This window comes from Ambystoma mexicanum, chromosome 6q (assembly GCF_040938575.1).
Source record: "Ambystoma mexicanum isolate Mex_15411 chromosome 6q, UKY_AmexF1_1, whole genome shotgun sequence".
Lineage (NCBI taxonomy): Eukaryota > Metazoa > Chordata > Amphibia > Caudata > Ambystomatidae > Ambystoma > Ambystoma mexicanum.
The window spans coordinates 1482940866-1482955203 of NC_090937.1; positions in this window are offsets into that span (position 1 = coordinate 1482940866).

A 14338-nucleotide genomic window follows, 5' to 3' on the forward strand; every position below is an offset into this window, starting at 1 on the left:
AGGTAGGGCAATGACAATTTGATTTTTAAGTAAATCTACACATAATTGGTTTATTCAATTTTCTATATTTTGCAAAATAGTGTTATTTTGTCCTTCATGATTAGCTAGTTCTTGTTGTTCTAGATTGTGAAGTATAACATGTATGTAATAAACTGAGTAACAGCTTATATATAAGTAAAAGAATTGTATCATTTTGGAACGTTATGGTTCCAAGGCAAAAACCAAAAATCAAAGAAATTACCCAGGACACCAAAGATGACAACGCAAATGGCATCATCGATCACATAACTACTCTGTAACTATCCTGATGGAAAGTCCCTACAAGGAGTCCTGTTTGGAGTGTCCCTTTAACAAAGATTTTTCTCTGAATATATCATGTTCTCAAACATTTGTCAAGTTCAAGAACACCACATCAATGTCCCTGAAATACAGCGAGCGGACATTGGAGAAAAAGAAAAAGATTTTTTCCCATTTCTAGATATACTCCACCGCATACCTTCCAACCCTCACCTCTCTAGGGGTTGTAATATAGTGTTTTTGAATATTTTCTCACTGCAATGTTCGCAGACTAGGTGTGCAGTTTGCAAATCAATAATGGGGTCTGTTTCAAAGGTTTTAATGCACCTCACATTTCGCAATTGATTTTACACAATGTCCACAAATGTTACACAGTTTCCTGATTGGTCCACAGGCGACTTTGGAGACCAAATCACAAAGTGAGCCCCTGGACCAAACCGAGATGTTGCTGTTCTTTTGTACCTACTTTTTGGTCATTTTTGCAAAATCTGATGGATGGATTAACTCTGAAATTGCAGAAGGACTCTTTCGGGACCACTGCTCCTCGTGCAAGTTTGGTGCAAATTAACCCAGCAGTTTCCCAATCAAGTTTAACTGGATTTTGAAAATGTTGGGACTGCCCCTGCAACTCTGCTTGATGAAACCACACCAAACCTTCCAAAATAAACATTTGGTCTATATTTGTTTTGCAAAGTTTTGTAGAGATTCGTCGAACAGTGGCAAAGTCATAAGTTATACGTTGCTGAAAAATTGCTCTTCCAAAGGAAAATCCAACTTGACACTGTAGTTAGGTCATTGATGCTGTCCTTTGTGAAGAAATGTTTTGATGTCGTCGGTGTTAGCCAGAGTAGTGTGTGGTGGAGCGAGAGTTATGGTTGCATATCTGACTATAACTGGTGTATTTCTTCGGTTTTCGATTTTGCGCTGCAACAATAACATCCCTTTAACCAGATTTTTCTCAATATTTCAGATTGTTTTATTAGAATAATTGAACCATAACGTCCATTTAACAAAGTTGTATTACTTTCGTGCATTTAAAAAATATACAGTAGCGATCTGAGCAACTAGGGCACATTATCCATTTCCACTGTCCCGGTGCAATTGGAAATGGATCAACATTATTTCCCAAAATATACTTTTTAAGGTTTCCACTGACAGAGTTGGGGTTGTTGAAATACCACCAATAATATAGCAGCAACACCACCAACACCAGTATAAAACTCTGATATGGGGAGATTTTCAGTAATACCAGCTGCAATATTTCTACAAAAAATCTGCCCATCTAGGAATGAAGCATTAATTCTGCATTTTGAATTGTTGCGTCAATATTTTACTAGTTGAAAATCAGAGGTTTGTTGCTCCCGGCTATCTTGCTTGCAGTTTGTGAAATAAATAATATGACACTTTGGTTAATACGAATTAATTCGTTTATTATTCAGCGTTTTTTCTAGTGATTTAATCTAGATACATGTGTTTATGAGAAACACTTTTTGGAACTTGACGAGCAAGTTTTCGGTCAGCCGACACGTGTTTCGACCTTACGGTCGTTCTCAAGGCTGAACAATATTCAATTTGTGATCAAGTAGTGACATATTGCATTATTTTCAGCAGTGGTGTTTTAGGTGATGTGCACACATAGTGATAGGTAGTGACATTACATCAAAACACATTGATGTGTCGGTATATAACAGTTTTGGAAAAAAGTAAGAAAATCATTGGAAGAAAAGGAGGGAGGAAGAGAAAAGAAAAGTAAGTTGCTGGTTATTGGGCTTGTGGTATATTAGATTGAGGTAATTGCCTCTTACCCAGTCGTGGCTTGCTGTGTGCCCTCAGTAGGGTTCTAAATTGTGAACTGTCCTTTACGGCAGTTCCGGCTCCTGTTGGGCCCTTTGGGAGAAAGAGAGTGGAGGGGATGGTTGGTGGGAGCTTTCACAAAAGGAGAGCCCCCAAGGTGCGTTATAGTCACATTCGTCTCATTGGATTTAATCGGCTGTGGTCATTGCACAAGTAACAGGTGGAAAACATCAAGGGCTTTTCTTGAATAGCCCTTGTGTATTTTCACCTGTTGAGCGTGTTAGTAGTGATAGTGATGGTATCATCTAACCGTGTACTTCCTGATGGTTGGCCCCAGGTAGTGAAAATGACTGGGGTTGGTGAATTGGATGGTCCTAGATGTACATCAGGGGCTCTTTTAGAAGAGAGCTCTTGTGTGTACCCAGCCATAGATAGCATTTGTAATACATTTCCTATTGTTGGAAAGTGAGCATGAAGAAAATTAAGATTAGCGCTAAAAGCTAACTATATCCCTTAGTTGGGCAAGGTACTTGCTGTCTCTGGGATGGGCTAGGAAGCTCACCTGTGTGCTCTGTCTGGCGTCCCAGGCGGTGCTCTGCTGCTTCTGCACACCGCGCTGGGTGCCGCCATTATAAGCTGTTTGTTGACTCACGTTCGTCTCGGGCCGCGCATGCGCGATGGTGTAGTGTCTTAGCGCTGGTCCCGGCGCATGCGCGTCGTAGTGCGCGACTTGCGCATGCGCCGCGGATCAGTGAAAGGCCTTCACCGGGAATTGCTTGTGATTAGATTGGAGGATCGGGGGTGGGTGGCCCTAGCCCTTGGCTATGTGGCAAAAGGGATCTAGGTGAGCTTGAAATGATAAAATGTTGTGTGTTTCTAGTCTGTTGCGAGGGGTGTCAATTAGAATGACGGTGTGTGTGGCATGGTCTCATGTCGGGCCGTGTCATACCCACATTTGGGTCACTATCCCTGCCGGGGTTTGAAGATTAAGATTTAGGTAGAGAAAAATTGTAGAAAAGGAGGATGATGAAGATTTACAGGAAGACATTTAAATCATGGTCTTTGTTAAGGCCATTCTTCACACATCTAAAATGACAAATTAAACGTGCTTCCTCTTGTCTCAGTCTCCGGATTCTGTCTCCTCCTCTTGGGCCCAGCCGGACCAACTTAAGTCCGATGAACCTTATGTCACTCTTGTTCTCCATTTGGTGGTTCCTCTGCCAGTGGTTTGCCAATGGCAGTTTGGGGTCCTGTGACTGTATACTGTTCATGTGCTCTCTGATCCTGAAGCGTGTCTCTCGGATGGTGCTGCCTATGTATATTTTATTACAAACACAAATGATTGCATAAATTACAAATTTACTTCTACAATTAATGTGCTCAGTGATGTTGAAGATGGGACAGCCTGAGAATTTGGCGCATTTGGTCTGTGTTGCATGCTTGCACATTGAGCATGTCCCGCATTTCGTGAAACCAATTGGTGTCCTTTTACTGAGCCAGTCCTGTGCCATGATACGTTTGTCTGCAAGAAAGGAGGGGCTCAGTAAGGTCCTTAGTGTTGGTGCTCTGCTGTATGACATGCTGGGATATGTTTCTAGTTGCGGCTTGATATGCTCGTCCATGAGGAGTAGTCCCCAGTGCTTCCTCAAAATTTTTTGTAATGCATAACTGTCTTTGTTGTATCTTGTTACAAATCTGATGGTAGGATTGTCATCGTGTCTTCTCGGTTTGGGTGAGAGCAGTGTTGATCTTTCCAGTCGGCAGGCTTGTTTTCTTGCTTCTGCCAGGTTCACATGGGAATAGCCCCGACTACTGAATCTTTGATCCAGCAGGTTGCATTCTTCTATGAACGATTCATCTGTGTTGCAGTTCCTTCTTGCCCGAATGTATTCTCCTTTCGGAATGTTGCGAATGACACTTTTTTTATGGCAACTTAATGCATGGAGGGTGGAATTGACTTCCGTTGGTTTGCGGTAAGTTCTGGTAGTGATTTGGTTCTCTTTTATTTCAATCTTGAGGTCCAGGAAGTCAATTTGAATATTGCTGATGTGGCTCGTTAATTCAATACCAAAGTCATTGGTATTGAGATAGCTCATATATTCATTAAGTTCATCTTTAGTTCCTTTCCAAATTAAGATGATATCATCTATGAATCTGGCCCAATTGACAATGAGCCTGGTGAATTTGTCTTCTTTCATTGCGTGTTTAAGTTCATAGGAGTGCATAAAACAATTAGCTAATGCAGGAGCATAGCTGGCTCCCATCGCGATCCCTTTAGTCTGCTTGAAATATTCTCCATTGAATATGAATATATTGTTCTTGAGAGAGAAGTTCAGGAAGGCTTTAGTCATTTCTACTTGGTCTAGGTGTGAGGCTGATTCATGTTTGAGTAGAAACCCCATGCTGGTTATAGCCAATTCATGGTCAATTGATGTGTACATCGCTTTAACATCAAGCGTAGCCATAAGGAAATGCGGTTCCCATTTGATTTTGGCAAGGATCTCTAAGGTATGCATGGTGTCTCTCAGGTAGCTCGGTATTTTTATGACCAGTGGCTGAATGACATTGTTGATATATCTGGCTAATGTCTCCGTGATTCCTCCTATACCACTCAGGATTGGTCTGCCCTCTGGAATAGTGTTGAAAGCTTTGTGGACTTTTGGCAGAAAATAGATTGTTGGCATGATGGGGTGGTCTGTCCTAAAGTAGTTGTATTCATCATCTGTTAACAGCCCCGTCGCTTTGTAATTAGTTAGTAGTTCCTGGTGTTCTTTCAGTATTTTCGCCTGTGGGTTGCTGTCCAATTTGACATAATTGCCGGGTGTTTCCAGATGGTTGAGTGCCATTTTGATGTAATCTGATTTATCCATTATTACTATATTTCCACCTTTATCAGCTTCCTTAATTATGATATTGGTTTCTTTTCGTAGGTTTCTGAGAATGGTCTGTTCTTCCTTGGTTAGGTTGCCCTTGTTCTCTGTTTCATGCGTCCGTTGGTCTTCCAATTTGTGTAGATCCATGGTTACTGCTTGATGAAAAGTGTCGATGTAATTTTCTGCATAGAGTTGCGGCGTGAATCTGGATTTGGTTTTGAGTTCCGGAATCGTCATTGCTATATTACAGATGCCCAGTTCATGTAAGCATTCTTGCTTGCTTTTGTCGTTATCAGCCAGAGTGCTAAGGAGATGAATGTCTTCAACATCCCCGATGGTGAGTGGGCTTGGTTTAGGTATTATTTCCGGTGGTTTGTATACCGATGTCTTAGTGGCAAAGAATTTCTTAAGTTTAAGACGTCTTGTAAATTTAAATAGATCAATTTGTATGTCTACGAAGTTGTTCCTGCTGGATGGTGAAAATGAAAGTCCTTTGTTGAGCACTTTCTTTTCAGGATTTGTGAATTCTCTGTTGGACAAGTTCATGATTAAGTTTTGTTCTGTTTCTGTCCCACAGTTTTCTGTGACTGAGATCTGGTCTGTCTTTGCTCTATTTCTTCTTCCAGCTGTCTTGCGTCTTCTGACTCTTCTTCCTCCTCTGCTTCTTCTTGTTGGGTTCCTGTATTTATCAAAGGTTTTGCGAAGGATACCGTTTTTTTGTTGTTTTTGGGTTGTGGTTTCAGACGACTTGCTTTCTTGTGTAGTTTGATTTGATCTAAAAAACTCCGTTTGGTTGGTTGTATCTCTGTTCTTTTTCCACATGGATCCGATGTTTCGTCTGGTTCACTGTCAATTTCGGAGCTAGCCCCTGAGCTGTTTGGGGTGCTTTCTTTAGATTTGGGCTGTTGTTGGTTCTGGTCGTATTTGGGTTGATAGGTGAAGACTCTGTCTTCTCTATAGTCTTTGTCATCCCTGAAAAATTTGTGGAGTTTCCTCATTTTTACATCATCTTGGTGTGTTTTCAGAATTCTATACATAGTTTTGTAATTTTTCTCTTTGGTAGTTTTTGGAGCGTCATAATCCTCTATTTCTTTTTTTAATTCTTCAAGTTGAATCACAACCCTATCATGTTTTCTTTTGGCGTGTTCTATTAGTAATTCTATCATCCTTGCTGATCCAAGTATCAGGTTCCGTTCCCATTCATCTGCTAGATCTGTGTCCAGTGGGTCGTCAAAGTCCGGGAAAATAAGGATCCTCAGGCCTCTCGGTATTCTCTTCTGTTCCGCGTATTCCTGCATTGTTGTTTTTTCCAGAATTTGTTGATTTCCTTTTTTGATAGTTTCTCAAGTCTCATAAATTTTTGTTTGAGGTCCTCTTGTAGATTGTTGTCTCTAAATGCGTTGTCTGTTGATCCTCGTGGGGCAAAGAGTGCCTTAATGTCCTCATTCCTTGACATCATATATTCTGCCATTCCTTCGTTTTATCCACCTGTTTGTATTTATTGGAAAATTCCGGGTGCTTGAGCATAGGCTGGTTCCCTAGTGTAAAAGTAGGGTGGGTTTTAGGCTCTAGGAGTGGAACCTGCCAGTGCTAAGCTCCAATTATTGTGATTGCGAATTTACGCAAGATCACAGGAGCGGTTTTTTGGGGTTTAGCCTAAGCCCCAGTTTGGTAAGTTGAAAATCAGAGGTTTGTTGCTCCCGGCTATCTTGCTTGCAGTTTGTGAAATAAATAATATGACACTTTGGTTAATACGAATTAATTCGTTTATTATTCAGCGTTTTTTCTAGTGATTTAATCTAGATACATGTGTTTATGAGAAACACTTTTTGGAACTTGACGAGCAAGTTTTCGGTCAGCCGACACGTGTTTCGACCTTACGGTCGTTCTCAAGGCTGAACAATATTCAATTTGTGATCAAGTAGTGACATATTGCATTATTTTCAGCAGTGGTGTTTTAGGTGATGTGCACACATAGTGATAGGTAGTGACATTACATCAAAACACATTGATGTGTCGGTATATAACAGTTTTGGAAAAAAGTAAGAAAATCATTGGAAGAAAAGGAGGGAGGAAGAGAAAAGAAAAGTAAGTTGCTGGTTATTGGGCTTGTGGTATATTAGATTGAGGTAATTGCCTCTTACCCAGTCGTGGCTTGCTGTGTGCCCTCAGTAGGGTTCTAAATTGTGAACTGTCCTTTACGGCAGTTCCGGCTCCTGTTGGGCCCTTTGGGAGAAAGAGAGTGGAGGGGATGGTTGGTGGGAGCTTTCACAAAAGGAGAGCCCCCAAGGTGCGTTATAGTCACATTCGTCTCATTGGATTTAATCGGCTGTGGTCATTGCACAAGTAACAGGTGGAAAACATCAAGGGCTTTTCTTGAATAGCCCTTGTGTTTTTTCACCTGTTGAGCGTGTTAGTAGTGATAGTGATGGTATCATCTAACCGTGTACTTCCTGATGGTTGGCCCCAGGTAGTGAAAATGACTGGGGTTGGTGAATTGGATGGTCCTAGATGTACATCAGGGGCTCTTTTAGAAGAGAGCTCTTGTGTGTACCCAGCCATAGATAGCATTTGTAATACATTTCCTATTGTTGGAAAGTGAGCATGAAGAAAATTAAGATTAGCGCTAAAAGCTAACTATATCCCTTAGTTGGGCAAGGTACTTGCTGTCTCTGGGATGGGCTAGGAAGCTCACCTGTGTGCTCTGTCTGGCGTCCCAGGCGGTGCTCTGCTGCTTCTGCACACCGCGCTGGGTGCCGCCATTGTAAGCTGTTTGTTGACTCACGTTCGTCTCGGGCCGCGCATGCGCGATGGTGTAGTGTCTTAGCGCTGGTCCCGGCGCATGCGCGTCGTAGTGCGCGACTTGCGCATGCGCCGCGGATCAGTGAAAGGCCTTCACCGGGAATTGCTTGTGATTAGATTGGAGGATCGGGGGTGGGTGGCCCTAGCCCTTGGCTATGTGGCAAAAGGGATCTAGGTGAGCTTGAAATGATAAAATGTTGTGTGTTTCTAGTCTGTTGCGAGGGGTGTCAATTAGAATGACGGTGTGTGTGGCATGGTCTCATGTCGGGCCGTGTCATACCCACATTTGGGTCACTATCCCTGCCGGGGTTTGAAGATTAAGATTTAGGTAGAGAAAAATTGTAGAAAAGGAGGATGATGAAGATTTACAGGAAGACATTTAAATCATGGTCTTTGTTAAGGCCATTCTTCACACATCTAAAATGACAAATTAAACGTTCTTCCTCTTGTCTCAGTTTCCGGATTCTGTCTCCTCCTCTTGGGCCCAGCCGGACCAACTTAAGTCCGATGAACCTTATGTCACTCTTGTTCTCCATTTGGTGGTTCCTCTGCCAGTGGTTTGCCAATGGCAGTTTGGGGTCCTGTGACTGTATACTGTTCATGTGCTCTCTGATCCTGAAGCGTGTCTCTCGGATGGTGCTGCCTATGTATATTTTATTACAAACACAAATGATTGCATAAATTACAAATTTACTTCTACAATTAATGTGCTCAGTGATTTTGAAGATGGGACAGCCTGAGAATTTGGCGCATTTGGTCTGTGTTGCATGCTTGCACATTGAGCATGTCCCGCATTTCGTGAAACCAATTGGTGTCCTTTTACTGAGCCAGTCCTGTGCCATGATACGTTTGTCTGCAAGAAAGGAGGGGCTCAGTAAGGTCCTTAGTGTTGGTGCTCTGCTGTATGACATGCTGGGATATGTTTCTAGTTGCGGCTTGATATGCTCGTCCATGAGGAGTAGTCCCCAGTGCTTCCTCAAAATTTTTTGTAATGCATAACTGTCTTTGTTGTATCTTGTTACAAATCTGATGGTAGGATTGTCATCGTGTCTTCTCGGTTTGGGTGAGAGCAGTGTTGATCTTTCCAGTCGGCAGGCTTGTTTTCTTGCTTCTGCCAGGTTCACATGGGAATAGCCCCGACTACTGAATCTTTGATCCAGCAGGTTGCATTCTTCTATGAACGATTCATCTGTGTTGCAGTTCCTTCTTGCCCGAATGTATTCTCCTTTCGGAATGTTGCGAATGACACTTTTTTTATGGCAACTTAATGCATGGAGGGTGGAATTGACTTCCGTTGGTTTGCGGTAAGTTCTGGTAGTGATTTGGTTCTCTTTTATTTCAATCTTGAGGTCCAGGAAGTCAATTTGAATATTGCTGATGTGGCTCGTTAATTCAATACCAAACTCATTGGTATTGAGATAGCTCATATATTCATTAAGTTCATCTTTAGTTCCTTTCCAAATTAAGATGATATCATCTATGAATCTGGCCCAATTGACAATGAGCCTGGTGAATTTGTCTTCTTTCATTGCGTGTTTAAGTTCATAGGAGTGCATAACACAATTAGCTAATGCAGGAGCATAGCTGGCTCCCATCGCGATCCCTTTAGTCTGCTTGAAATATTCTCCATTGAATATGAATATATTGTTCTTGAGAGAGAAGTTCAGGAAGGCTTTAGTCATTTCTACTTGGTCTAGGTGTGAGGCTGATTCATGTTTGAGTAGAAACCCCATGCTGGTTATAGCCAATTCATGGTCAATTGATGTGTACAGCGCTTTAACATCAAGCGTAGCCATAAGGAAATGCGGTTCCCATTTGATTTTGGCAAGGATCTCTAAGGTATGCATGGTGTCTCTCAGGTAGCTCGGTATTTTTATGACCAGTGGCTGAATGACATTGTTGATATATCTGGCTAATGTCTCCGTGATTCCTCCTATACCACTCAGGATTGGTCTGCCCTCTGGAATAGTGTTGAAAGCTTTGTGGACTTTTGGCAGAAAATAGATTGTTGGCATGATGGGGTGGTCTGTCCTAAGGTAGTTGTATTCATCATCTGTTATCAGCCCCGTCGCTTTGTAATTAGTTAGTAGTTCCTGGTGTTCTTTCAGTATCTTCGCCTGTGGGTTGCTGTCCAATTTGACATAATTGCCGGGTGTTTCCAGATGGTTGAGTGCCATTTTGATGTAATCTGATTTATCCATTATTACTATATTTCCACCTTTATCAGCTTCCTTAATTATGATATTGGTTTCTTTTCGTAGGTTTCTGAGAATGGTCTGTTCTTCCTTGGTTAGGTTGCCCTTGTTCTCTGTTTCATGCGTCCGTTGGTCTTCCAATTTGTGTAGATCCATGGTTACTGCTTGATGAAAAGTGTCGATGTAATTTTCTGCATAGAGTTGCGGCGTGAATCTGGATTTGGTTTTGAGTTCCGGAATCGTCATTGCTATATTACAGATGCCCAGTTCATGTAAGCATTCTTGCTTGCTTTTGTCGTTATCAGCCAGAGTGCTAAGGAGATGAATGTCTTCAACATCCCCGATGGTGAGTGGGCTTGGTTTAGGTATTATTTCCGGTGGTTTGTATACCGATGTCTTAGTGGCAAAGAATTTCTTAAGTTTAAGACGTCTTGTAAATTTAAATAGATCAATTTGTATGTCTACGAAGTTGTTCCTGCTGGATGGTGAAAATGAAAGTCCTTTGTTGAGCACTTTCTTTTCAGGATTTGTGAATTCTCTGTTGGACAAGTTCATGATTAAGTTTTGTTCTGTTTCTGTCCCACAGTTTTCTGTGACTGAGATCTGGTCTGTCTTTGCTCTATTTCTTCTTCCAGCTGTCTTGCGTCAGAATATATGATGTCAAGGAATGAGGACATTAAGGCACTCTTTGCCCCACGAGGATCAACAGACAACGCATTTAGAGACAACAATCTACAAGAGGACCTCAAACAAAAATTTATGAGACTTGAGAAACTATCAAAAAAGGAAATCAACAAATTCTGGGAAAAAACAACAATGCAGGAATACGCGGAACAGAAGAGAATACCGAGAGGCCTGAGGATCCTTATTTTCCCGGACTTTGACGACCCACTGGACACAGATCTAGCAGATGAATGGGAACGGAACCTGATACTTGGATCAGCAAGGATGATAGAATTACTAATAGAACACGCCAAAAGAAAACATGATAGGGTTGTGATTCAACTTGAAGAATTAAAAAAAGAAATAGAGGATTATGACGCTCCAAAAACTACCAAAGAGAAAAATTACAAAACTATGTATAGAATTCTGAAAACACACCAAGATGATGTAAAAATGAGGAAACTCCACAAATTTTTCAGGGATGACAAAGACTATAGAGAAGACAGAGTCTTCACCTATCAACCCAAATACGACCAGAACCAACAACAGCCCAAATCTAAAGAAAGCACCCCAAACAGCTCAGGGGCTAGCTCCGAAATTGACAGTGAACCAGACGAAACATCGGATCCATGTGGAAAAAGAACAGAGATACAACCAACCAAACGGAGTTTTTTAGATCAAATCAAACTACACAAGAAAGCAAGTCGTCTGAAACCACAACCCAAAAACAACAAAAAAACGGTATCCTTCGCAAAACCTTTGATAAATACAGGAACCCAACAAGAAGAAGCAGAGGAGGAAGAAGAGTCAGAAGACGCAAGACAGCTGGAAGAAGAAATAGAGCAAAGACAGACCAGATCTCAGTCACAGAAAACTGTGGGACAGAAACAGAACAAAACTTAATCATGAACTTGTCCAACAGAGAATTCACAAATCCTGAAAAGAAAGTGCTCAACAAAGGACTTTCATTTTCACCATCCAGCAGGAACAACTTCGTAGACATACAAATTGATCTATTTAAATTTACAAGACGTCTTAAACTTAAGAAATTCTTTGCCACTAAGACATCGGTATACAAACCACCGGAAATAATACCTAAACCAAGCCCACTCACCATCGGGGATGTTGAAGACATTCATCTCCTTAGCACTCTGGCTGATAACGACAAAAGCAAGCAAGAATGCTTACATGAACTGGGCATCTGTAATATAGCAATGACGATTCCGGAACTCAAAACCAAATCCAGATTCACGCCGCAACTCTATGCAGAAAATTACATCGACACTTTTCATCAAGCAGTAACCATGGATCTACACAAATTGGAAGACCAACGGACGCATGAAACAGAGAACAAGGGCAACCTAACCAAGGAAGAACAGACCATTCTCAGAAACCTACGAAAAGAAACCAATATCATAATTAAGGAAGCTGATAAAGGTGGAAATATAGTAATAATGGATAAATCAGATTACATCAAAATGGCACTCAACCATCTGGAAACACCCGGCAATTATGTCAAATTGGACAGCAACCCACAGGCGAAGATACTGAAAGAACACCAGGAACTACTAACTAATTACAAAGCGACGGGGCTGATAACAGATGATGAATACAACTACCTTAGGACAGACCACCCCATCATGCCAACAATCTATTTTCTGCCAAAAGTCCACAAAGCTTTCAACACTATTCCAGAGGGCAGACCAATCCTGAGTGGTATAGGAGGAATCACGGAGACATTAGCCAGATATATCAACAATGTCATTCAGCCACTGGTCATAAAAATACCGAGCTACCTGAGAGACACCATGCATACCTTAGAGATCCTTGCCAAAATCAAATGGGAACCGCATTTCCTTATGGCTACGCTTGATGTTAAAGCGCTGTACACATCAATTGACCATGAATTGGCTATAACCAGCATGGGGTTTCTACTCAAACATGAATCAGCCTCACACCTAGACCAAGTAGAAATGACTAAAGCCTTCCTGAACTTCTCTCTCAAGAACAATATATTCATATTCAATGGAGAATATTTCAAGCAGACTAAAGGGATCGCGATGGGAGCCAGCTATGCTCCTGCATTAGCTAATTGTTTTATGCACTCCTATGAACTTAAACACGCAATGAAAGAAGACAAATTCACCAGGCTCATTGTCAATTGGGCCAGATTCATAGATGATATCATCTTAATTTGGAAAGGAACTAAAGATGAACTTAATGAATATATGAGCTATCTCAATACCAATGACTTTGGTATTGAATTAACGAGCCACATCAGCAATATTCAAATTGACTTCCTGGACCTCAAGATTGAAATAAAAGAGAACCAAATCACTACCAGAACTTACCGCAAACCAACGGAAGTCAATTCCACCCTCCATGCATTAAGTTGCCATAAAAAAAGTGTCATTCGCAACATTCCGAAAGGAGAATACATTCGGGCAAGAAGGAACTGCAACACAGATGAATCGTTCATAGAAGAATGCAACCTGCTGGATCAAAGATTCAGTAGTCGGGGCTATTCCCATGTGAACCTGGCAGAAGCAAGAAAACAAGCCTGCCGACTGGAAAGATCAACACTGCTCTCACCCAAACCGAGAAGACACGATGACAATCCTACCATCAGATTTGTAACAAGATACAACAAAGACAGTTATGCATTACAAAAAATTTTGAGGAAGCACTGGGGACTACTCCTCATGGACGAGCATATCAAGCCGCAACTAGAAACATATCCCAGCATGTCATACAGCAGAGCACCAACACTAAGGACCTTACTGAGCCCCTCCTTTCTTGCAGACAAACGTATCATGGCACAGGACTGGCTCAGTAAAAGGACACCAATTGGTTTCACGAAATGCGGGACATGCTCAATGTGCAAGCATGCAACACAGACCAAATGCGCCAAATTCTCAGGCTGTCCCATCTTCAACATCACTGAGCACATTAATTGTAGAAGTAAATTTGTAATTTATGCAATCATTTGTGTTTGTAATAAAATATACATAGGCAGCACCATCCGAGAGACACGCTTCAGGATCAGAGAGCACATGAACAGTATACAGTCACAGGACCCCAAACTGCCATTGGCAAACCACTGGCAGAGGAACCACCAAATGGAGAACAAGAGTGACATAAGGTTCATCGGACTTAAGTTGGTCCGGCTGGGCCCAAGAGGAGGAGACAGAATCCGGAAACTGAGACAAGAGGAAGCACGTTTAATTTGTCATTTTAGATGTGTGAAGAATGGCCTTAACAAAGACCATGATTTAAATGTCTTCCTGTAAATCTTCATCATCCTCCTTTTCTACAATTTTTCTCTACCTAAATCTTAATCTTCAAACCCCGGCAGGGATAGTGACCCAAATGTGGGTATGACACGGCCCGACATGAGACTATGCCACACACACCGTCATTCTAATTGACACCCCTCGCAACAGACTAGAAACACACAACATTTTATCATTTCAAGCTCACCTAGATCCCTTTTGCCACATAGCCAAGGGCTAGGGCCACCCACCCCCGATCATCCAATCTAATCACAAGCAATTCCCGATGAAGGCCTTTCACTGATCCGCGGCGCATGCGCAAGTCGCGCACTACGACGCGCATGCGCCGGGACCAGCGCTAAGACACTACACCATCGCGCATGCGCGGCCCGAGACGAACGTGAGTCAACAAACAGCTTATAATGGCGGCACCCAGCGCGGT